Below are 26,471 nucleotides of genomic sequence, written 5' to 3'. Positions count from 1 at the left end.
AATAGACCTTAACAGCCAAATGACTAAAATTGGGGCACTCTAAAAGAATATGGTAAGGTATATTTTCATTCATAACCATGTGCTTTGCATATTTTGGAGAATGTGAAACTTGTTTTTAGTCAACCTATGCAAACAGAGCTTCCCTGGTGCTCTTTGGGGTCAGTTTGTATGCACAAAAATCCACACCCTCAGAAGCAGTCTGACTCTGAGTCCAGGGACAAGCCGGCTACTAGTCCAAGCACAGATTCCTTCTCCCAGGGACCTGTCAGGTTTGCTCATACAATCAGAAGCGTTTGCAAAATAGTTAAATATGGCCATTATTTTTTTTTCCGTAGGCTCCCTGCAGATGTGGTCTTGAGAGGATGTGAAAGAAAATCAATTATGTAGCAACTAGATGCTTTAATTAGGTTTAAGAACACTTGAAGAAGGATTGGTTTGTTTTTCCCCAAATTTTTGGAGTAGAGGGGGAAAACACTTCATCCTTGGCTTTACATTCCCCTATCACTTTCTCTCATTTATTTATTTAAATAAATAAGGAGAGTGTTGAATTAGGAGAATTTTGCTTAAAATAGTCTGGTTAGTGTCCAAAAGGATGGACTAACATATTTTTGTAAATCAAGAGGGGTGGAGAAATGGGGGTGCCAAAACCCCTGATTACCATGTTTCTGTTCTAAGGAAATGGATTCATGAATTCCTGGAGTGGTATCCTTCTTAAAACATGTAGAAACACAAACCTAGGGGACTTGCATTTCAGAGAGTCCTAGTGAAAGCCGTTGATAGGATCTGCTGTAAATGAGTCACCATTTAGATTAGTGATGGAGTCCAGCTTGCTTCCCTTTGAGGAAGGTACTCTGTAGAAACAAGAATCTTTGTGTTGGCTGAAGGAATTGAACTCATGATCTCATTTGAATTCTTGTTCCCCTCATCTTTCAGAACCAGCAGAGCACTGGGTTGAACCTAAAGAATAAAATAATTTGTCCAAAGTAAATGGACTTGTTTAAATATTATCAGTACCACCCTCGACACTTACAAATAAAGACCCTGTTCATGAGGTTACCTGGAGATCTCCAAACATAGTTTGCCAGGGATTATCAAGCTCCTCTTACATCCATTACTGATGCTTTGAATGTGATGGTCAACATGGAGGAGTCCGAATTTTGCTGGTACTAACATCAAGTGGTGATCTATTGGGGCCTTGCTCGTGTTACTTTTTCCTGACCTCATTCAAGTGCTTGATGACTGGGTCAGTTTGTTGCACACTGATGTATACCAAGTGACACCCACTGAAATTACCTCTTCTCCTTTCCAATGCAGTTCGCTTGTACATAAGTGTAATGTCAAATTGTTTACAGGTTCTTTTTGTGTATAATTGTGATAGCAGATTTAGCTCAAACTTTAAAGGAATCTGTTTACTGAATGGTGTTAAAATGAATGTGCTTATTACAGTATAAACATCATTAATTATGGACTCACAAATGCATGTCTACATGTTGTCAATTTCCAGCAGCTCGGTTATCCAGCAAAAAGTCTGCGGTCTGTGAATAGCAAATATACATAAACTACTGTGACTCTAATAACTCAGTAACTGTTTTTACCTTGGTATGTAACACTGTAGATTTTAGCCTGCTGTATTACTTTCTTACCTATTTGTTTGGGGGAGAGAGACTTAAAAGATAGTACTACTAATTGTCCCAATGGAATTGCGCACCATTTTGGCAACCATTGGTCCACCTAAAAGGCACCTGCCTATTAATGGAACAATGACCCTAGGCAACATATAAATATATACATACATATCAATGTATGCAATATCTACAATGCTAATTACTACCATCTATTTTCACTGCCAATGGAAACTACTTTCTTTGGAATCATTGATGATATAAAAAATTAATTTGCTATTATCTGCTTTCATATTCTGTTTAGTTCATCTAGTATGGTAAATGATACAGGTGCAGTATCAGTATTGTAAAATTGTGTGGTGAAGACTACAAAAGTCATTCTGTGGATATATTTTAAAAGGCAGACCAGAAACTATATTTCAGATTCTTGTGTGAATATAATTACAGAAATAGCAACTATTTTTTATGTGTTTCCATAAATGACTCCATTTCATATACATTGTAACTTAGCACCAATCATAATAAATCATTTGGTAACATTTAGTTGTTATATACATATCTATTTTCAGTAGATATAAGAGACTGATGATTCAACATCATTTCATGTTAACTGAAGAATTTTAAATGGAAGGTAATTACCATTGCAATTAGTTTATTTCTGGTTTGTTGTGGCAGCTTGCTGGGTTGGGGTACAAGGAAGGAGACTGTGACTTGTTATTTAAAATTCTTAGAATGAGATTGCAGTGAGTGGAGGCCTTGCCTCTGCCTCTTCTTAATTGGGTGGCTTCACATTATTTATCAAGCCTCTTTAAACCTCAGTTTCCTTATCTGTATATAGGAAACAAAAATTATGGATACTTCCTAAGGTTAGTGTGAGAATTAAATCAGATAATACAAGTAAAGCTTTTAATACAGTCTTTAGTACATAAATGCCTACTTAATAATCCCTATCCATTCTTATTGCTATTATCCAAAATGCATATTTTAAAGAGGAGTTTGCCTTTAACTCTCTGAATATGTCTATATATTTCTTCTTTTTTCCTCTTCAGCCTTTTATGGCATTGCCTATATAGCACAATATTTTTTAATGAACAGGGGATGTTATACAAAGGAAAAAAGAGAATCCTACAACTTGGAGAGGCTTTAGAAACAATTTATTCTTTTGCTGTTATGAAGGGTATTCAGCAGAACACTTGCCCCATGATATGTGCTGAAAAAAGAACGGGAACTAGATGATGTAGTTTGGGGAATACAACTTTCTACACATCCCATTCTGTAATTTTAAAATGTTCTTTCTCATATTTAAAGCTCTGGGAGTTAGGCAGTAAAGGAACTTCCAAACTTTATTTAACCGAGAATCTTCCAGACTTCTCTCACTAAAGATGCTTCTGTTACCACCTGAGCAGTACAGCTCCCGTCTTTAGCCTTCTCCTCATGGGAAAGAATTCAGTCAAGAGACTAAACAGCATGAGCAAGCAGAATTTACAGAGTACACTCACAACACAGGTGAGCGGTGGAGGTTCAAGTGCCCCAACACAATTCATCCTAGTGTTTTTAGTTGTTAACTAGAAGATGGAATATTCATTACTTGGGGTAGGAAGCAGGTTTTCACACCTTTCTTCCTAATTTGGTGAGGGGTTTCCTGTCACGACGTCTGCCATCTTGGGTCTGTGTGGTTTGAACCAGCTCCTTGTGGAGTACTGTCAGGACAGGCCTTTGACCTTCCTGATAACTAGTCCTGGAAGAAGACTCCTTCCTTGTGGTGGTGTGCCCATGTGAAGTTCTTTGGTTCTATTACTTAGCATCCCTTAAGAAAGCCCACCAGGAGGGGGCAGACCTAATCACAATGCTAGTGTATGTCCTGTGGCTTTCGTATTGGAATTCCTTTGGCCACCTGGGCAGGGTACGCCTAACAGCAGGTCTGGGATATCTCTGGCACAACATCTTCCCTCCCCGCCCCCTTCCTGTGGGACCGGGGCCTCACACAAATACCTAACTGCCTACCACACTTCTACTTTTGAGGTACACAGTTTGGGAAATGCTGATTTAACCCATGTCCTCTTTGAGTAGAAGGGAAATCTGAGCCCCAGAGAGAGGAAGGGATGTGATCAAGGCATGGTGGTGCTGGGTCTAGAACCCCATCCATGACCTCAAGCTGGGACAGTCCTCCTAAACCACTCTCATGAGATGACTGACAAAAGCAGTGGAGTTATTTTGAAAAAAACTTTCCTAAATTCACAGCAACCATCCTGCATAGAACCAAAGAGTCACATGAGATACCAAAAGCCAAGCAGCAGAGATGAGATCCCAGTGTCAGCAGTCCTTCCTTAGTTTTAGTCACCTGCCAGATGGCTTGTGGCAGGCCCAGGGTCTGCCTGGGCCCCCCATGCTGTTATTATAGATCATCACTGCTATAACACAGATGGTGGACCATGCTGTCCCTCAGCCCAGCAGAGAGATAAGAGCTTAGATAGACCAAAGTAATGGAAGGGTTTGGGGAGGGGGAGATTTTCCTATGAAAAAATTTTTTTAAACTTATCTCTATCCATAGCATGGGTCTTAAACTCACGATGCCAAGATCAAGAGTCGCATGCTCTACTGACTGAGCCAGCCCGGAACCACCCCCCTACAGAAATTATTATGTAAGATGTTGTGAGCTTTCCTCCAAAAAACTTAGGACTACCCCTGTATTGAAAAACTGTAAAGTCAAAGACCATCACTGCCTCAGAAATTGCTTAAGTAGAGCCAAAAACTTCATTAAATGCACACTGCAGGGCAGACTTTGCTTCCACTGTTCCAAAATAATATAGACAAGTGAAGGATCAATGTCAAGAGGAAAAGTCAGCTGCAGGCTTATAGGTTACAGCTTTAAAGAATGAGAAACAGCAAGGAATTTATTTGTCACCATTGTTCTGCCTAGTCCAGCAGCTAGGCTCTCCATAAATCAAGGGTCCAGAGATCACTCCCTAGAAGCACTACAATGTGGGCCGTGAGGACATGAGTCTGCTCTCTCTGCTTGCCGGGGAACCTGTGTAAAAAAGAGGGTTTGTGAGGACCCAGCCAGGAATGTACTGATGGTGAATCAGGAGTCCGCCTTGAGCTCTCTGGAGAGACTTGGGTGAAATATTTCCTTCTACATCTTAGCTCTCAAGTTGCAAAGAGCCAGCAGTTACATACAGCCACTGTCCAGAAACTCATCCCTCTGACAAATTGAGTTGAACAGGACTCGATCGGAAGGATCACAGCTTTAGGAATGAGGGCACTAAAATAGGGAAAAATACCACCTTCTCAGACAATACTTCTCCTCCCCTCCAATTTCAACCTAAAAGCAGCGTTCCTTCCCGGGGGAGGAGCACAATATGGGAGCCTTGTCAATCTCAGCCCTAATGGCAGCTGCCACAGAGACAAGTCGCCATAGGCCTTTATCCCGGTAGGGGGTGGGTAACAGCTCCCAGCTAGGCAGAACACCGTCACTTTAATAAGTGGGACTCACCTTGCAAGCCTTAAAAATAGCAATGTGTCCGCAGCAACGGCTCAGGAGGGCAGGCTTTCCAAATTTTCAGAATCCCACAGAGCTCCAGATTCACCCCCATGGAGCTGTTGCTTAGTCTTAGCAACCATGTCGTGGATGCACCCAAAGGAAATCTGAGCACCAAACTCGGTCTTTGGCCTATTATTCCCCGTTCTTCTAGTTCATCGTATCCCCTATGTTCAGGGTAGTAAGAAACAAATTACCCTGTGTAACTTGAAGATAGCAGCCTACACTGAAATGAGTTTGCTATTTCTCTGCTAAGGACCTGGGCCGAAACGTGCTGTCCAGGCCTACACCATCCCTGGTGGAAGTGAAACAATTAAATCCGACGTCCCAAGACAGAACATCACCAAACCGCCATGTGCCTCCCGACACACAAAAAAAGCTATTTTCTTTTTTTTCCCCTTCATCCCTCTTGGTGTCTCTGCTTCTGCATCTCTGCATTTCTCTTTTTGTTCTGTTTGCCTTTCAAAAGTCTGATACACACAGTAAACATGTTTGATACATCTGACGACCCCACCCCCACTGCCACACTTTTCTCTACGCCTTAGTTTCCTCAGCTGAACCGTGAAAGAGGGGTGCCTGGGTAACTCGGCCGGTTAAGCGACCCACTCTTGATTTCAGCACAGGTCATAAAATCCGGGTTCTGACATCTAGCCCCACGTCAGGAACCACGCTGGCCATGGAGCCTACGTAAGGTCTCTGCCCCTCCCCCACGTGTGCGTGTGAGTGCGCATGTGTGCTTGTGCGTGCTTGTGCGTGCTTATGCGCGGGCGCGCTGGAGGGAGCGCGGAAGAGGGCTTTGGAGGCGGTGTTTCATGTGCCCTGTTTGCCCGTGGTCCGCCCAGGGCTCATCTACCTCATCTAGGAACTTGAGGTTATGAATGGGCCAGATTAGAGGCTTTGATGGCTCCTCCAAGTTAACCATTTCTGACTGTCTTTGAGAGAAAACAGCTGGTCTTCTAAGAACAAAGGACAAGAGGTATGGTGGATGCAGGTGGATCCTTTCAGATCGTGTTGTTCTTTTTTTTTTTTTGTTTTAAGATTTTATTTATTTATTTGACAGACATCACAAGCAGGCAGAGAGGCACGCAGAGAGAGAGGGAGGAAGCAGGGTCCCCGCTGAGCAGAGAGCCGGATTCCAGAATCCCAGGACCCCGAGATCGTGACTCCAGCCAAAGGCTGAGGCCTAACCCACTGAGCTACCCAGGCGCCCCCAGATCGTGTTGTTCTAAAGTTGCTGTGACTGCGTGGGCTGTCCTCACTCTTCCCTCCGTCAGAAGACCTCCCGGGGGATGGCATAGGTACCCAAGCCCTTTTACGGCTGATTTCCATACATGCCCAGGTTTAATGATTCATCTCCTGTGAGACCCAGAGCTACAGACTCTGTCCCAGCAAGTCCAGTGCAAATTTCCATTTTTCCTAACACCCGGAGAGATGGGGAAGGATGGGCCATGGTGGACAAACCGTCAACGAATGGGTATTGGAGATGGGAGCACCACAGTTGGCATCCAAATGTCCCCCCCCCCCCCCCCCCCCCCGGGAAAGAGTGTACCTCGGGACCCAGAAATTAACTGTCACATCTTCGTTTTCAATAAGGAGATGGACACGGGACTCTCTCTGGCACCTGCACTGACACATGTGAGAGGGTATGAGGGGGGAAAGAGGGAAAATAACACTCAGGACTATGAACTGGAGGCTTGAGAGGTTTTTGTTTGTTTGTTTTTTCCTGCTGGAGTAAATGAATAGCATGATACTTATCTGGGTCTGCTCTTCAGGGACTGCTACCTGTGCGTCCCTTTTCAAAGCCCTGTTTCTATGTTCGCCATGGGATTAAGCCTGACTCAACCTTGAGGTTTGCAGTTCGCGTACTTATTCATCTAAAGCTTCTGATGGCAGAAGCCAAAGGTCAGGGGTTTTTGCAAAGTTTGCACCATTTCCCCTTTCTATCCACCGTTAACGTAACTTCACATGGGTCTGTTAGTTGTCGAGTACCTTACACTAGTATTTATGAGGCTGTGAGGAGTCGCTGGAAATAGAGCAGAATAAAAGTTAACGAGACAACACAGGAACATATTCAGTGCAACTGTTTCCCATATTTTTAGTACTCTTTTGCTAATAAATGTCAGTCAAAGACAAAAACACACAAGGGGTATCTCCTTATTGAGTTGGGGGAAAACTGATGATTCTGAAGACATGCAGGCTATGTAGATTCCATCTTCTTTGTCCCCACATAGCGGAAGCACCCAAGCAGAAATCCACAAAACCCAGACCCAGGGAGACCCAAAGGTATTCCCACAACCCTCAGGGCAGCACCAGAGGAAGTCAACACAAGTGTTGAGCTCCAGGGGTATTTGTTTAAAAACCATGGGAAATAGAGCAAACAGCAACATGGGAAATAGAGCAAACAGCATGCGGTCAAATAATTGTATTTCCTACAGGTATGATACCTTGGGATGTTTCTCATGGACCCAACTTCACTGACCTAACCTCATCAAAGTTTCCTTCTCCCACTTCTTTTCCTGCTTTGGTCATTACTGCTGCTTCTGCTCTGAAATTCCCAGAGGAGCCTGCGGGAGGGGGCGTGTCAGAGGTGGGGTGGGGTGGGGGAGGGAAGACAGAAAGAGGCAGCAAGCAGTTGGAATTAATAAGAGTCTGGGAGGGCAAGGGAAAAAGAGTTCTGGACACTTGCTCCTCAGTCTGTTCCATGCATGCGCAGTGTGGGCAGCACCGAGGGCCAGGTGAGAACCACAGAGTCTCAGGGCCATGCCCACACACTCCTCCTAAGTCAGAATCTGAGTTTCAGCACTTTGAGGTTTGAGGAGCATGGGTCTGTAAGGCTTGGCAGGATGTGTAGAGAGAGCCTTGGGGGCAAGGAGGAGAGGGTGAAGGTCAAGGGATGTGTGTGAAGTGGATGGCTCTGGTGGACCATGCAATTAGGTGCTGTGGAGTTGTGTAGCAGAAATTAAAAAGACCCAGTACCCCTGTGGGTGGAATTACACTTCATGTTGGAGTACAGAAATCTTGATTAGTAATATTTGACAGTTTCTTACCTTGCATAAAAGATGTTCAATGTAAAAATTTGGCAGCTAAATATGAACATAAAGAAGACAATAAAAGGTATCTGTAATTGCAACCATGAGATATAACCAGAGGTAACATTTTATCCTTTCTTCCACTGTCTTTGCTGTGTTTATACATAGCTACATATTTATATGTAGATAGATACACAAAGATATATAGATCTAATTCATGTGGGTAAAATATTTATTAAGAATAAATTAGTTACAAAGTATGTAAATAAATGATAAACAATATAATGTATTAAAACATATATAATCATTTATGTGTAGCATTGATTTTACAGGAATGAGAATACAAATACTATGTTTCAACTTTCATTTCCTTTTTACAACATATTTTGATATGATTATACATGAATTTTGTGAAGGGTTATTTTTCATTAATACTATTGATCTAAAAAAAAAAGTAAAACCAAAAAGACTATCCTAAATGCTGGTAAGAATGAAAAGCAATGGGAACTCTTCATACACTGCTGGTAGGAGAATTAAGTATAGCAGAGCTACTTTGGAAATCCCTTTAGCATTATCTGTTAAGTATCAGCATAAATTCCACACTAGAAACAACCTAAATGCCATTCCTTAGTTGACTGGATACAAACAAGAATACATATTAGATGATTCCATTATGCAATATCCTAAACAAAGAAAGATAAGCTTTGCTCTTAGACATCAGGGAAGTGGTTTTCATTCAGGAGGAGCAGATGGCGGGGGCAGGAGATGCCACATGGGGGGCTTCTGGAAGGCCTGTTGTGTTCAATTTTTTGATGTGGGTGCTCAAGAAATCGACTTCAATAGTTTAGCAAACATTATAAAATGTCTCCTATTTTTAGAACATTTGACATAAAAAAAGTGTCAATTGCTACTATAGTTTTGATAACTGTCTCCCTAATTTTTTCATTTCTTTTAAAAATGTCCCTCTTTTCTCCTAAATCCCTTTAATGTGTACTTACTAAAATAAAACCCTAGGAGATCAAAATGTGTGACCTAGGATGGGAAGGACCAGTGCAATTCCATCCCACAGAGGTAAGTTCTGTTAGAATGTAGTTCTTGTTTAGGAAGGGTTTGTTTTTGAAGCGGATCTTTTATTTCAGTAAAATAAATGGGGTTTGAAAGCTTCATTTTTTTTTTTTTTTTTGCTTGCTTATTTTGTTTCACTGATTTCCCTTTGCATGCCTCCCCTTATATTAAACTCTCTACTGTTAAAGAAATTGAGCTGTCATTTAGACTGACTGTCCACACCACTTGCTGGCTTGCTCTCCCGCTCCATTATCAAGGGAAGGGAAGAAAGAAGAGATTAGCTTTGGCTGATGTGTCGGCAGGTCATCCCCTTAGGATGCTCTCTTTGGCTTTCTCACAGTCCTGGCCTTCAGAGACTTGCTTTTCTCCTACAAAAGCCTGGAGTCTTCTTTTGATACTGGACTGTTCTGTGGTCTCAGGTCAGCCTATACCCGAAGGCTTCAAAGTAAAGAAGCAATTGGTTACACATGTCTCCCCCATCTTCCCTCAGTACTGGGCTGTGGAGGGCAGGTGGACAAGTGGTCAGAAGGTCCTGTGAAATCTTGTAAGCCAGTGGTTCTCAGCTGGGCCAATATTGCCCACCTCTGCCCCCAACCCCGGGAAACGCTCGCAATGTTTAGAGACAGTGGAGACCCTAAGATAGGGGGTGCTTGCTGCTGGCATCTAGTGAGCAGATGCCAGGGTTAATACTGATTAGTAGATGCAGTTAATACTGATTAACATCCTGCAGTGCAGGAGACAGTCCCCCCACAACAAAGGATTCTCAAGTCCAAAATGTCACTACTGCTGAGGTTGATTTGCTGTTGTGAGAGGGGTGTGTGTGTGTGTGTGTGTGTGTGTGTGTGTGTTGGGGGAGCTGTTAGTTTCAGCTCAGGCTTCCAAACAGGTATGTAGATTAACATCCATTGACAAATGTTGTTAATCCCCAAGGACATTTTGTTGATGAAGGGCAGCTAATGATTTAGTTCATTCTACAGTGATTTGGGGCACAAAACCCACATTATTCAAATCGCTTGGCACGGGGTTGCAGAGTGGGAGCACACACATAACATTTAAGATATGCCCAAATTAGGCAAAAAAAAAAAAATTACCAGCCATGGCGGTCTTGTGGGAAAGAAATAACTTGATTATCCCAAAGAGGCAGTTTGGCAGAGAGTGCCCAAGCTCCCTGTGAGGCCACATGGAAGAACCTCAGAGAAGAACCATCAGCTGAAATGATGCTGAGCAGGAGCAGACAGTGAGGAGTGATGGAAACGGAATGGTGCCAATGATCAGGAACTAGATTCTCTTGGCAACACACAGGACTCACTGGGAGACTTGGAGTCCTTTACTAGCTCTAGAATTCTCTTCCCCTTGTTTGTGAGACAAAGGAGAGGGAAATAAAATTAACATTTACTATGAATCTGTTATTTACTAAATACTGATATAAGAAAGACATTAGGGTTTGAAGCTGATGGCCAAGAAAGAATTTTTGAGATGCCTTTAGTGCAAAAAGGTGATTTTATTAAAGCCTGGGGACAGGACCCATGGGCAGAATGAGCAGTACCTGGGTCATGAGGAGTGGCCCATTATCTACTTTCAAGTTGGGAAGGGATTAGGCATAGTGTAAATCCCTAAGGAACTTTGGAAGCAAAGTTTCCAAGACCTTAAAGGGACGAGCTCTTGTTGGAAAAAGGTCATTTATTACCTTCTAATCAAACCTTAGTCATGGGACCTGTCAAATATATATCAGAGGGCCATCTAGTTGGGGGATGATTCCCAACACATATCTTGGGGATTTAGAAATAATGAAATTTCTAAAGGAATTTTTATATGTTAAAGTAGACTTACAGGATTCTGTTGGTGGTTGGGGAGGGAGTTGGGCTAGGATTGCCTTTTGCCCACAGCAAAGTGTCTACACTGAGGTGATTGAGTCTCTAGAGGAATGTAACTCTGCAGGTTTCAAGGCCTTGTCAGTGGGCTATAGGGAGAAAGGAAATTTAATAATTTGTCTTCTGCTTTTGTTTCCCACATCAGATACCATTATAATTTTCTTTCATTTAGTCTCCATCATAGCTCGGTGGAGTAGATACTGGTACCTCCATATTACATATGAGAGTCAGAGAGGTTAGTTTACATGCCCGATATCACACAGCTAGAAAGTAGTAGGGCCAGGATTGCAGCCTAAGTGTCCTGATGGCTTTTATTTTTCACTTTTCCATAGATCCTCTTTCTTCAGCCTGTAAAATAGATGACGCATAGATTTTTGTGTGAAGATTTATTGATTTAATGCACACAGCTTCAGAAGAATAATAGACACTTAATAAATGCTGATCATTATTTTTTATCATTATGATTATTTAGACATTTTTCATGTTCAAAGAATGTCCTCTTATTTGTGAGAAATGACTGCTTAGAAATGAAATTCACTCACTGTTATTAGCTACCAATTGCAAAGCGAATGTATAATTTTTTTTGGAATAAAAACTCCCCTGATGGGGCGCCTGGGTGGCTCAGTGGATTAAGCCGCTGCCTTCGGCTCAGGTCATGGTCTTGGGGTCCTGGGATCGAGCCCCGCATCGGGCTCTCTGCTCCGCAGGGAGCCTGCTTCCTCCTCTCTCTCTGCCTGCCTCTCTGCCTACTTGTGATCTCTCTCTCTGTCAAATAAATAAATAAAATCTTTAAAAAAAAAAAACAAACTCCCCTGATTTCTCTTTTTCTGACTGATTCCACTTGCTTAGGACCTGAAGTCCTGACCTCAAGACAGAGATCGGGCTTGCCTGGCTTCAGTGTCCCATTCAGCAAGCTGGCAGGCAGGCGGCAGGTAAATGGCCCCAGTAACCCTGACACTCAACTAAGTACCTCCACCAGGACCTCAAAAGTTGCCTCTCTCCTTGGTTATCAGGCTTTCGAAATACTCTCCAGAGATTCTCAATTGTTAGAGTAAATGATCCCAGTCTAGGAGGATGAATAATTCAGTGTTGGCAGTACATTTAGGGGAGAACTTAAGTGTGGGGACACTGAGGCATTAGTTGCTTATGGAGGCAACATGTGGTTTTAGACTCCTTTATCCCACTAGCGCCACCCCTCCACCAACACCTCTCAGTTGGCCTGCAAGGCCCAACCTCAGGATTACACCTCCTGTCAGGCTTCCAAGGCTCTTGTTAAAATGCAAATATTACTTGGGAGCAACGAATTCATGAATATGCTAGCAGGTATTAACACTGTGTTTGTTTATCTGATTAGCTGTCCCTCTGAGAGCAGATCCCTGGGCGCCTAGGATCTATTTAGCATCTGTACTGCTCTAGAGGAAGACCACCCAGAGGGTTTGGTTCCATTTAGATTGAGTGGAAGCTGTACCTGTAACTACCTCCTTTGGAGTTTACAAGCTTGCTCCAGGCTTGGCCAGGATCAGAGAGTTGAGGACCTGCTCCCAGGTGTAGATCAAGGCGAGAGCTGGGCCTCTGCTCAAGGCTGGGAGTTCCAAATCTAGGTTCCACACTGGCACTTTAGTGGCAAATTCATAAGAAGGCAGGGCACAACAGCCATCGTGAAAAAAATTCCTGGAGTTTTGGCACATGGGTTTGAATGTTTGGGTTTGGTAAATATGGGGTTTAAGAGAACACGTTACTTTGCTTTAAAGATAGTGGTAAAATGAGGATGGGTAGTTCAGAGGGGAAGGTATGAGTGTGTGGGGGGGACCTCTTTTTGCCAGAACCTGATGGGACTTTGTTTACTGTCACCTGAACCAAAAGCAATATACCTTTCCTCTGGGCTCTTGGTCCTTTTTGGTTCATTTTTAAAGATTTATTTATTTATTTATTTATTTGAGAGAAAGAGAGAGAGAAAGCAAGCACACAGAGGAAGAGGGAGAAGCAGACTCCTTGCTGAGCAGGGAGCCCGATGTGGAGCTCAGTCCCAGAGCCCTGAGATCATGACCTGAGTGGAAAGCAGGCACTTAAATGACTGAGCAACCCAGGTGCCACGTGGGCTCTTGGTCCATTACAAAGAGGGAGCCCTTGACTTTGCCCCAACCTCTGTCTCATGGGTTGGGCAGGGAGAGACTGGCCTTAAGGATCTCTGCCAGCCCTAGGACCCCTGCCTGGACACTATATGACTGTGACTTTTGTATGTACAACAATGTAAAAAACACCTAGCTTTTTAGCTAGGTGCACATAGTAGGTGTGTGTGGTTGTGTTGAATTCTGATCTGAAGGGTTTGAGCCTCACTGAGGCAATTAGTCACTAACTGTACATTCAGACCCACCCCTCATGCTTATAAAGCCTGGAGCAAGAGTACACAGAAGTCAGTGTGCCATGTGTCTACCGTTTAAAGATAATAAATCAAGCTTAAAAGCCGTTAAATAAAATATATTCTATCATCCTAACTTCACTTCCATAATGATAATGTCAAAATGTGTAAAGCTTTAGTTTTTGTATGACTGGAAGTCCTCAAAATACCAAAGAGGATGGGATTTAATTATTATTGCATACATCTGGGGTTTTGTTAATAGGCCAGTAACATGTGAGAGAGTAATAAAGACATGCATAACTAATAAGTTATTATATACTCATTCCCTCAACCTTTTTCCCTGATTTATTTCAGGAAATTTATTTCAAAGCACTAGCAATGCTGGTTTTTTTTAATGCTTTTTTTTTTTTAATTTTAAAGATTTTTTATTTTATTTTTTTCTTTTTTAATTTGAATTGTTAGCCAACATATAGTACATCATTAGTTTCAGTATAGTGTTTAATAACTTATCAGTTGCGTATAACACCCAGTGCTCATCACATCACATGCCCTCCTTAATGTCCATTACCCAGTTACTTCATCCCCCACCCACCACCCTTCCACCAACCCTTGATTTGTTTCCTATAGTGAGGAGTCTCTCGTGGTTCTTCTCCTCTGATGACTTCCCATTCAGTTTTCCTTCCCTTCTCCTGTGTTCCTCTGTGCTGTTTCTTAGAATATTCCACATGAGTGAAATCATATGATCATTGTCTTTCTCTGATTAACTTATTTCCCTCAGCATAATTCCCTCTAGTTCCATCCATATCGATGTAAATGGTGTAAGTATTCCTCCTTTCCAAAGGCTGAGTAATATTTCATTTTATATATATGTATATATATATATATATATCCTGCATCTTCTTTATCTGTTCGTCTGTTGATGGGCATCTTGGCTCTTTACACAGTTTAGTTATTGTGGTCATTGCTGCTATAAACATTAGGGTACAGGTGCCTCTTCGTTTCACTAAGTCTGTATCTTTGGGGTAAATACCCAGTACTGCAGTTGTTGGGTCTTAGAGTAGGTCTATTTTTAACTTCTTGAGGAACCTCCATACTATTTTCCAGAGTGGCTGTACCAGCTTGCATTCCCACCAACAGTGTAGGAGGGTTCCCCTTTCTCTGCATCCTCGTCAATGTTTGTTGTTTCCTATCTTGTTAATTTTAGCCAGTCTGACTGGTGTGAAGTGGTATGTCATTGCAGTTTTAATTTGGACTTATCTGATGCCAAGTGATATGGAGCATTTTTTCCACGTGTCTGCTGGCCATTTGTATGTCTTCTTTGAAGAAATGTCTGCTCATGTCTTCTGCCCATTCCTTGACTGGATTATTTGTTTTTTGGGTGTTGAGTTTGGTTAAGTTCTTTATAGATCTCAGATACCAGCCTTTTATCTGATGTGTCTCTTGTAAATATCTTCTTCCATTCTGGAGGTTGCCTCTTAGTTTTGTTGACTGTTTCCTTTGCTGGGCAGAAGCTTCTTATCTTGCTGAAATCCCAATAGATCATTTTTGCTTATGTTTCCTTTGCCTTTGGAGACATGTCTAGCAAGAAATTGCTGTAGTTGACATCACAGAGGTTGCGCCTGCGGATTTTGATGGATTCCTGTCTCACATTGAGGTCTTTCATCCATTTTGAGTTTATCTTTGTATATGGAGAATCATTCAGTTTCATTTTTCTGCATGTGACTGTCCAGTTTTCCCAAAAGCATTTATTGAAGAGACTGTCCTTTTCCCATTGGATATTCTTTCCTGCTTGGTTGAAGATGAGTTGACCATAGAGTTGAAGGTCCATTTTTGGGTTTTCTGTTCTGTTCTGTTGATCTGTATGTCTGTTTTTGTGCTAATACCATATTGTCTTGATGATACAGCTTTGTACTAGAGCTTGAAGTCTGGAATTGTGATGCCACCAACTTTGCTTTTCTTTTTCAGCATTCTTCTGGCTATTGAGGGTCTTTTCTGGTCCCATATAAATTTTAGGATTATTTATTTGTTCCAGCTCTGTGGAAAATGTCCATAGTATTTTTTTTTAAGTTGGTTCTTTTTTGTTTTTTTTAAGATTTTATTTATTTATTTGACAGACAGAGATCACAAGTAGGCAGAGAGGCAGGCAGAGAGAAAGAGGAGGGAAGCAGGCTCCCTGCTGAGCAGAGAGGGACTGGATCCCAGGACCCTGGGATCATGACCTGAGCTGGAGGCAGAGGCTTTAACCCACTGAGCCACCCAGGTGCCCCCTGGTATTTTGATAGAGATTGCCTTAAGTGTGTGGATTGTTTTGGGTAGCATAGACATTTTCACAATATTTATTCTTCCAGTCCATGAGCATGAAATGTTTTTCCATTTCTTTGCGTCTTACTAAATTTCTTTCAAAAGTGTTCTGTAGTTTTTAGAGTACAGATCCTTTACTTCTTTGTTTAGGTTTATTCCTAGGTATCTTACAGTTTTGGGTGCAGTTTTAAATGGGATCAATTTCTCTTCTGTCTCATTGTTAGTGTATAGAAATGCAATTGATTTCTGTGCATTGATTCTATATCCTGCCACTTTGTTGAATTCCTGTATGAGTTCTAACAGTTTTGGGGTAGAGTCTTTTGGATTTTCCACATAAAGTATCATATCATCTGCAAAGAGTGGGAGTTTGACTTCTTCTTTGCCGATTTGGATGCCTTTTATTTCTTTTTGTTGTCTGATTGCTGCGGCTAGGACTTCTAGAACTATGTTAAATAGCAGTGGTGATGGTGGACATCCCTGCCATGTTTCTGACCTTAGGGGAAAAGCTATCAGTTTTCCCCCATTGTGAATATTTGCTGTGGGCTTTTTGTGGATAGTTTTTATGATATTAAGGTGTGTTTCCTCTCTCTCTCCACTGTGGAGAGTTTTGTTTTTATTTTAGATTTTATTTATTTATTTGACAGACAGAGATCACAAGTAGGCAGAGAGGCAGGCAGAGAGAGGAGGAAGCAGGCTTCCTGCTATGCAGAGAGGAACTGGATCCCAGGACCCTCGGATCATGACCTGACCTGGAGGCAGAGGCTTTAACCCACTAAGCCACCCAAGGTGCCCCCACTGTGGAGAGTTTTAATCAAGAAAGGATGCTGTACTTTGTCAAATGCTTTTTCTACATCAATTGAGAAGACCATATGGTTTTACCCTTTCTTTTATTAATGTGGTCTATTACATTGATTGATTTACGAATGTTGAACCACCCTTGCAGCCCAGGAATAAATCCCGCTTGGTTGTGGTGAATAAGCCTTTTAATGTACTGTTGGATCCTATTGGTTGGTGAGAATTTTGGCGTCCATGTTCATCAGGGATATTGGCCTGTAATTCTCCTTTTTTAATGGGGTCTTTGTCTGGTTTGGGGATCAATTAATGCTGGCCTCATTGAATGAGTTTGGCAGTTTTCCTTCCATTTCTGTTTTTTAGCAGTGCTGTTCTAATCAAGATTTTTCCAAATAATTTTGTTCTGTAATAGACATTGTTTAAAGGTTAAAAAGTATGATTATATCCAAAATGTCCACAATTTGATTATATTCTCCTCCAAAAAGTAAATTAGAATAAATGAAAAAAGTCATGAACTATGAAAATATTTTCCATATGCCTTCAAAATTAATTTTTTCTAAATCAGGCAAAATTGTGAAAATTAAAAGAATATTCAAGTTATTAATAATGCACATCAATGCTTAAAAATACAGTTATTTAAATTAAAAAGTTGTAATTTAATTTTAATTACATTTTGAAAATGCAATTACCTCTTATTAAATAGTTTTATGTTAATTACACTGTTTACAATTCTAGTGTTCAATCATCTAATTGACAAGGGAAGTGCCAGCAGCATGCTGTGGGAATTCAGCAGAAATAGGAGTTGTTTAATATGGCACAATCTTCCTTAGGCCACCAGTTTGGAATACTGCCCTAATTCCCAAGTACCTCTGGAACTCTGAATTGAAGTGAGTAAATGGACTCAGCTCTAGGGAAAGGATACTTTGTAATGCAGGAATCTACTGCTTTCATACTGTCTGAGAGAAAGGATTTGATGAGCTAATTAATTTGCCTTTCCTTTTGCCTAAGCACTTCTGCTGCTCAAATCCCACCTTCCCTCTGAAGCAGCCTGTCTCTAACACCAGCAGCAGGAAGCCACAGACGTTCACAGCTTTGGGACATAATTGCCTTTTTAGAGGGACTAGGGCAGGAGAGGTGGAGAGAGCTGTTTCTTTGGCCTGAACGGTATCAATCAGGAGAGTGGAGCTTTGGGGTCACAGGTTGCCATGCATGAGTGCTGGATTCTAAATGCCTCAGTGCCTCTGCAACCTTAAATTTAGTTATGTGTTTTTATCACTCAGGTCCCTCAGAGGCATGGAACCCGGAGCAGGTCCCTCTCTGCCAGGTCCCCCTCTGGCTTGGCTGTAAGTGTAGTATTACGCATTTGGGCAGGTCATTTTTGTAAGCATTGCTCCTTTCCCTTAAGGAAAGGGAACATTACCTCCTCATGTACTTATCTCAGAGTGTTCTTGAGGTAAGTAAGTGTGTTCGTCTGCTTTTTATTTTTTTAAATTTTTAAAAAGATTTTGTTTATTTATTTGACAGACCAAGATCACAAGTAGGCAGAGAGGCAGGCAGAGAGAGGAGGGGAGGCAGGCTCCCTGCTGAGCAGAGAGCCTGATGTGGGGCTCTATCCCAGGACCCTGGGATCATGACCTGAGCTGAAGGCAGAGGCTTTAACCCACTGAGCCACCCAGGCACCTCTCGCCTGCTTTTTAAAAGAATATATTTATAATTTTGGTAAAAAGCTTGGTGTCGAAGGAGCATGGACCTTTGCAGAAGTAGTTTATTGTTTGCTTTATTTCTTTCTTGGGTCTAAATGTTTTTGTTTTTTTGTTTGTTTTTTAATGATTTTTTAATAAAGATTTTTATTTATTCGACAGACAGATCACAGGTAGGCAGAGAGGCAGGGGGAAGCAGGCTCCCTGCTGTGCAGAGAGTCTGATGTGAGAGTTGATCCCAGGACCCTGAGATCATGACCTGAGCCAAAGGCAGAGGCTTAACCCACTGAGCCACCCAGGCACCCCTTGGCTCTGTCTATATGTTAACGAAGGTATAGAAGCGAATAAAGAAGACACTTACCAATTGGTATCAAATGGCAATCAGCTGGCAGTTGCTATTAAAACAAGCTTTCATGCTTTGGATTCTGGAAGGGTTTTATTCTTTGCTCTACTAATATTCTAAAGCACATTAAAAATTGTAATATCTGTACAAATAGAATGGAGATTGCATTTATCCCATAAAGTCAAGGCATATATGTTCATTTGCACATGAGGACAACATTACCAGTTCAAGCTTTCTTTGTTTTTGTTTTTTTTTTAAGATTTTATTTATTTATTTGACAGAGAGAGATCACAAGTAGGCAGAGAGGCAGGCAGAGAGAGAGAGAGAGGGAAGCAGGCTCCCTTCTGAGCAGAGAGCCCGATGTGGGACTCGATCCCAGGACCCTGAGATCATGACCTGAGCCGAAGGCAGCGGCTTAACCCACTGAGCCACCCAGGCGCCCCTTTCTTTGTTTTTAAAAAGATTTTATTTATTTATTTGAAAGAGAGTGTGTGTCTGTGTGTGTGTGTGTGTGTGTGTGTGTGTGTGTGTGTGTGTTAAGAACAAGAGGGAGGGGCAGAGGGAGAGGGAGAAGCGGACTCCCTACTGAGCAGGGAGCCCAATTGGTCCTGGAACTAGATCCTGGGACTCAGGGATCACGACTGGAGCTGAAGGCAGATGCTTAAGCAACTGAGACACCCAGGCAGCCCACCAGTTCATTCTTTCAGTGGGACAATTCATTGAAATCTGGCCTTCTCATTTTTTCTTTTTTAATCTTGCTCATTTTTTCTAATAATACTCACCACATTTTGAAAAGACATTTAGTGCCAATCTTTGGGTTGACTCTTTTACATGTAGCATTTCATTAAGCCCTCCTAATAGCCAGGTTCTATTACTGTGAACCCCATTCTAAAAGCAGGAAACAAAGACTAAATGATTTGCTCAGGATCACATCGGTAGTAACTGAAAGGACTGGAAATAAGATTAGCCTATCTGAAAGCCCAAGCTGTAAATGATTGCATGGTACTGTCCCCTAGAGAGGCTGTGGGAGCTGTCAACCCAGGTTCCAGGATTCCACCTGCTCTGGAAGACTTCTCTGTTTGGATTAGAGTTGTCATCCTGATAGCTCTGGCAACAGGAACCCGTACGGGAGAGTCTATGTGACCCAGAAATCTGAGCGGAAAGCATTCTCACTTGGCATGCAGGTGTCCTGTTGTGTTGAGATATATAGAGTACTGATGCTGGGGTCCCGGTCCAGGACATTGTATAACTTTGATGTGAATGAAAACATCAATGTGCCATTTTGGGCACAGCTGTGTAATCAAAGCCGCACAGCCTAGATGGATTTCAGCTAATTGGTTCAACAAAAACTTACAGCTGGAATGGGACGGAATGGAGCCGTCTGCCGGTGCGCATGCAGACCAGCCTCAGTCACGTTCCCTGGCCGTCACCGGAACAAATGCCCTACTTTGTAAAAAGGCTCGGAGTGGTGGCCCATAAATAGCTGAGCTGTTTAACATTTGCAGACATTCACGGTAATATATCTGCTGTCAATATGCTGCACACACATTAGGGGGGATTGTGACAGTCTTGCTGACACACTATTGATTCATGGCACAGGCTGTTTATGTGTGACAAGAAAGCATCAGTTGATATTGATGAATCATCTGAAAATACTCACCTACTTGCACTCTATCAAGTTGACTGAAATATGCAGTAAACTGACTGCTTGCAGTCAAAATGGATCCACAGGGAGAGAGTCTGTGTATGCTATCAGATATTCTTTCTAAATCCACAGCCCGGGTATAGTGATGTTAAAGGAATAGCTTTCTCCCTGTAAGGCCAAAGGCTGAAAACCAACTGTGTTAATAATGCGAGTGAACTGTGAACGAATACGAAGTGGGGCTTGTGTATGCAATTCTGCCCTGCCTGTTGACCTAAAAAAATGAGTGTGAGAAGCTGCCTGGTGTGTCATGCTGAATCAGTGAAAGATTCTCACTTATTAGGGAGATGAAAGTGTGCTGTTATTTTCAAAAAGCCACTGCCAAGACGGAGGTTTCTAATTAAACTATAGTTTATGAGCACATTACAGAATTCCTCACCTTTTCTGTTGGGGCCAGAAGTCAACCAAGATTTTTAAATTGTGGCACATAGTCTAGCTAGAGTGTTCCATATAAATTACCTGGAAAAAAATCACCATGGGTGTCTAAATGCTGTTTCAAAAAATGTATTCACCTACCTGACCAAGATATTTTTTAAAGATTTTATTTATTTGAGAAAGAGAGAGAGAGATCACAAGTAGGCAGAGAAGCAGGCAGAGAGAACCAGGGGAAGCAGGCTCCCCGCTGAGCAGAGAGTCGGATGCGGGGCTCGGTCCCAGGACCCTGAGATCATGACCTGAGCTGCAGACAGAGGCGTAACGCACTGAGCCACCCAGGTGCCCCCCAACCAAGATTTTTAAAGGTGTAAGTGAGGGCAAAGGACCAGTCTCTGACCTCATAGAGCTTGTATTCTAGTTTGGGAAGGAAACGAAAAGAGTAAATATAAAATAAAGTAGGTAGATATTAAAATAACTTTAAGTTATACTAAGTAACATGTCAGAGAGATAAAGATAGTTAGAAATCATTTCTGCAATATCAGGAAAGTCCTGCATGGTAACAGTGAATTGTGTTGGGCATATCTGGCCATTTCGCAAGTCCTCCGTGGGCACCCACCCAGGGTGACATAGGGTTAGGGAGAGGAGTTTGCACTCACTCAGTAACTACTGTGAGCAAGCCTCATAGCGGGCACGCTTGTGTATAGTAAGGATTGTAACTAGCAGGTTGGTGGGAATAGTTGCAGATTTGAAGTCAGATGATCTTCACTATGAACTTGATCTCTACTGTATCCTACGACTGTTGCCCTGAGAAAACCACATTTTTTGACCCTCAGTTTCTTCATTCATAAAGTAGAGATAGTACCTTGTTGGGTTGTCTTCAAGACTTAAATAAAAAAATAAAATATGTGGCATGTAATAGAAAATCAGTCAGTTCACGGAGTCTTCATTATCTTCTCGAGATGGAGACTAAGTACCACTGTACTAAGTCACAGCCTATCAAATGCTATGCGATATCCTTAAAATCCTTAGTGTTTTCAAAAGTTTGAATGAATGAGGCTTGGGGTCCTCATCTTACTGACTAGATCTTGACTCTTTTTGTGCCCACATGGCGTTTACAATGTATTTCTACTAAGTGCTCCTACTCCTGTCACCACCTCTGCTGTCATGGCCTCCACCCTGGCCACCTCAAGCATCTTACCCTCGTTGAGCCCTCACAGGGTGCCAGGCACAACGCTCAGCCCTGGAATATATCGTCTCCCCTGATTCTCACCGCAGCCCCAAGGGATGAAGTTACAAGGTCTTCTTTTGTAGGTGAGAAAATGGAGGCATGTTGTAGGTTAAGAAATTAATTCAACTTCAAGTAGCTGATAAGGAGTGGAATTGGATCCCAACTCAGATAGTCTAGCCCCCCAAATTCCTCACTTGGTGTGTGCACAATGTAAAACCCAAAGGAGTTTTCTAAGGCATTCTGTAGTCCTTAACGGAGTTGTTAAGGCACCTACAGGAGCCATAGGCAGGCTGGTTACTGTGATCCTCACTAGGCTGGAATCAGCTAGACCACCTAGCTGCTTGCTTGGCAGTGTCCCAGGCTGCTCTTTCCCCTCAGGGGCAGCTCAGGCCCAGGGAGCTGGGCTCAACAGGTGCTAACTGCTATAGTGTTAGGATAAGAAAAAAACAGAAGGAAGATCTGTCAGTGAGGCAAGGACTTGGAAGTAACATGTTCCATTAAAAAGCTTTCTCATGAGTTATTAATGAAAGTCAAGAACTGGTGTTTCCTTATTTGATCCGGTCCCCTGTTAAGGATTGATTGAGTTCATACATTTGCCAATTTACTGAAAATAACCTGAAGTGTCATTAAGTGAATTTCCATGGAGTCCAATTTCAACCTGCCCTATCTTTTTGTTTATAGCCACTATTTTCTGGGCTACTGCAGGGAACATTCTTTCTCTCCAATAGATGTAATAGAAGCAGGAAGATGTTTTACTGAATTTATAGGAATCCTTTTCCCTAGCTTGTCTCAACTTAGCTCAGTTGCCTATTGTTTTTTATGGTTATTTTGTCTATGATGTTAGTGGTGTGGCTGTAGGTCTTAGGAATCAATTCCTTTTTCAGTGATAAGCCTGTAAAATCTTTGGGGGCTGCCTCTGAAGTGGGACTATTTTATAGGTGAAAAAAATGTTACCTTATAATAAGTTCCTTCTGGAATTTTGACAATAAAATTTGTAGTGGATAAGATCTAAGGCTAAGGTCACACAGAATCTCAGGTTAGACTAGGATTTCCTTTAATGGGACGTTGTTATATTAGGGATGGGTGTATTGGAGAATAAACTAACTGAAGTGACCTTGAAGTTAATTACTTTTGCAACTAAGAAAAGTGTTTCTAGTTACATCATTTATACTTTTAAAGCCAGCTGGCTTCTCCTTGGGTTTTGGTGTAGCAGTCACAAAATGATACAATATGTTTTGCCTGCTTTTAATTAAATCATGATTTCCAGAAATAAGTAAGTAGTCCAGTGTAGCAGCTTTTCCAAATTGGAATTTTAAGTCAATGGGTTTCCCAGGGTGACCCGTCCACACAATCCTTAGACATTCAGGAGGCCAGGATTTGGTGGTCATATTTTCTCATTTTACACACAATGAAGAAAAGACCTAGTAACTTGTGAAAAATTTATGTATGTTAACTGGTGGTCCTAGGATTTGCATCAAGATTTTTCAGACTCTAAAATTTAATTATTTTTTTACCCATCATAGTATTCTGACTTCTCATGACCCAAATAAAGAATTTAGATGTTTTTAGTCTTCTATTTAATTTGTGTATTGAATTGTAGTTTTTGAGGGGCTCCTGGCTGGCTCAGTTGGTGGAGCATGTGACTCTTGATCTTGGGGTCATGAGTTCCAGCCCCACATTGGGTGTAGAGATTACTTAATAAATACATAAATGTGAACAAAAAAAAAAAGAAAAAGAAATGTGCTTTTTTGAACCTTAAATATCTCCTTGTCTTGCAGATATTACAAGCTTTTATTTAAAATTCCATTCATTTGATTTGCCAAATATTTATAAAATATTTACCTTATGTCTGCAGATACAGAGTTAAGACATGGTATTGCAATCAAGAATCCTGTAGGCCGCCGATGTATATATCCTGTTACAAGTTCTGTATGTCAAAATTTTCATCATTATATTTTTAACAGAATGCTGCAATGTTTATTCTGTTTTTTATTTCATTGTTGATATATGAGTAATAGCCTTTTTATGTCTTACCTTCACAAGTCCCAGATCAGATATTTAAATGATAAAAAATACTGCTTCACCACCATGGAGTTAAATGATCTTCATTTTCTCCACATTTTATTTTATAATAGTTCTATCCTAAATCTTCAGGAAAACTTTATTGTTTTTCTGAGGGAATATTTGCATAGTTATTAGCATATAATCTAGCATAATAGTTGTCATGATTTTCACTGGAGCAGCTAATCTAAATGGAATGGATAACTGAAGTGGACTGAGCCAGACATTTAAGGAGGGACATTCTGAAAAGCAGAGAAAACAAGATATTGTTTGCAGAGATCCTTCCTCAATATGTTTATTATTGTAGAGCTCATGTATTCGATCTTGTGTCTAAATATTCTCTTGTAGGGACTTCGTAAGCTGAAGAGCTGTTTTTTTTTCCCCAGTAGCTTTGAAAGTTAGACTTACTAGCTTGGCGTAGGATATTAATTGAAGCTGACAGCAGCTTGTAAATTTTAATTTTCAAATGATGCATCTTGGCTGATGCTTGAGTCTTTGATGAACCAGCTTAACAAGAGCATTTCTAAATACATAGGGAGATATACAGAAAGGGTGTAGAATTTGTAGTCAAAGACGCTTGGAGGCAAATCTCTGTTGTTGGGGTTTGGTGCTTCGGCAGACAGCTAGCTGGTAAGTGTCTCTGAGCTTGTGTCTCAGTTTTCTCACTTGTAAAATAGAGAAATAGCAAGGCAGTAGCTGTCTTCTGGGTTGGTTACATTTTTATTGAGAGGAGACTGTGGTCAGGATTTTTACAGCTAATTTGTGAGGTTAGGCACATCTCCATTTTTCAAAATTTTTAGCTACTCAGGCTGTATCAAGCTCTAATTTCTAGAAGCTAGCTTAGCGCCCAGCAAATGACTGGAACCTCTGCAGATGGGAGCTGTTATTATGATTAAAAACAGAGAAGTTCCAGCGCAGGACCTTAAACCCTAGAACACCACACATGACGTGAATTGCTCCTGTATAGGTTGGCTTTATGTAATGGGTGCATCCGTTTTCTATTTGGATTATTCTATATGTACCCGGCCAGACATACTTAACAAAAGGAGTCAGCCCTGACGAAGATGAGTGAGGGTACAAGCACTGCTGAAATCAAAATATTTGCAGATACAGGCAACTGTTTTATTGAGCTCTATCCTCGTTGCTTCCTCTTAGTTTTCATATTTCCTCCAACAACACCTGTGCCTTACTAAAGAGATAGTATAGTTTGTTATATTTGTCTTCCTAAAAAATAGTGTTTGGGCCTTGATGTTTTTTAAGAGAAAGAAAATCACCAAAAAGAGGTAGTATAGTTTGTTATATTTGTCTTCCTAAAAAATAGTGTTTTGGCCTTGATGTTTTTTAAGAGAAAGAAAATCACCAAAAATGTGTGCTAGAGATCACAGTTGCCAGGTGAGGCGTTTTCTTGGGACCCAGGAGAACCTGACTCAAGGATAGCTCTTTATGATTTGGACCCAGGAAGATGAGAGGGCAGTGGCTCTAGGAAATGTAGTGGCATCAGAACAACTGGCTTCGGCAGTCATGGAAATGTTTGTGAATGGGAGAGAATGCAGGCCTTCTGCAACTGATGACTAAATCTTCTCGCGTGGCCTTTGCCTACCAGCACCCATCAAGCTCCAGTACACTGAGGAACTTGTGTGATGTGCAGCAGAATACTCTGTGCGTAAGAGCATTAGGCACGGTGGTTTAGTTGGTTAGCATCTGCCTTTGGCTCAGGTCACAAACCCAGGGTCATGGGATTGAGTCTCACATTGGACTCTCCACTTAGTGGGGAGTCTGCTTCTTCCTTTCCCTCTTTCTCTGCACTTTCCCTCTCTCTTTCTCTCAAATAAATAAATAATATCTTTAAAAAAAAAGAGTGTTAGGCACTACAAATGCAGGCATGAGACCTTCACAAATGCTTTGGGTTAAAGAAACTTCATTTATTTGAACAGAATCATTTTTGCTAGCTCCCCTACAAGACATGGGATTTCAACTCCTACCATTTCAGTAAGGACTAATTGTAAGATGCAGTTCACCAATGGCATCTCACTTGTACATTTTATATCCTTATTTACCAATATATGGCTCTTACCCTTTGGTTTATGGAAAATGTTAGGGAGCTTTGTGTATAACTAGGTGTCAATGGGAGAAAACTACTATAAATACTTTCCTCATCCCCCCCCCCCCTTAGTAAAATAAAGAAGAATTCTAACAAGTCCTAACATTGCCTTACATAGAGGTATGGCACCCAGTGGTGGACTGTTCTGGTGCCCAGCCATAACGCTCTATATTAGAATCCAGGCTCTACCGTTTCTTAATTCTGCATATGTTACTGCTTACTTAGGGACAAAGAATCATTGTAAGTATCAGAGAACATAATGTATACCTTACTCAGTGGGTGGATCTGGGGAACAAAGGGTCCAAAAGGGATTGGAAAATAGTCCTGGCACAGGTGAATCCATGTGGGGCAGGTGGGTAAGTTGGAGCCTGCAGGAAGCTAGGC

The sequence above is a fragment of the Meles meles genome, chromosome 3 (genome assembly GCF_922984935.1).
Source record: "Meles meles chromosome 3, mMelMel3.1 paternal haplotype, whole genome shotgun sequence".
Taxonomy (NCBI): Eukaryota; Metazoa; Chordata; class Mammalia; order Carnivora; family Mustelidae; genus Meles; species Meles meles.
Note: the sequence above shows the minus strand (reverse complement) of the source record.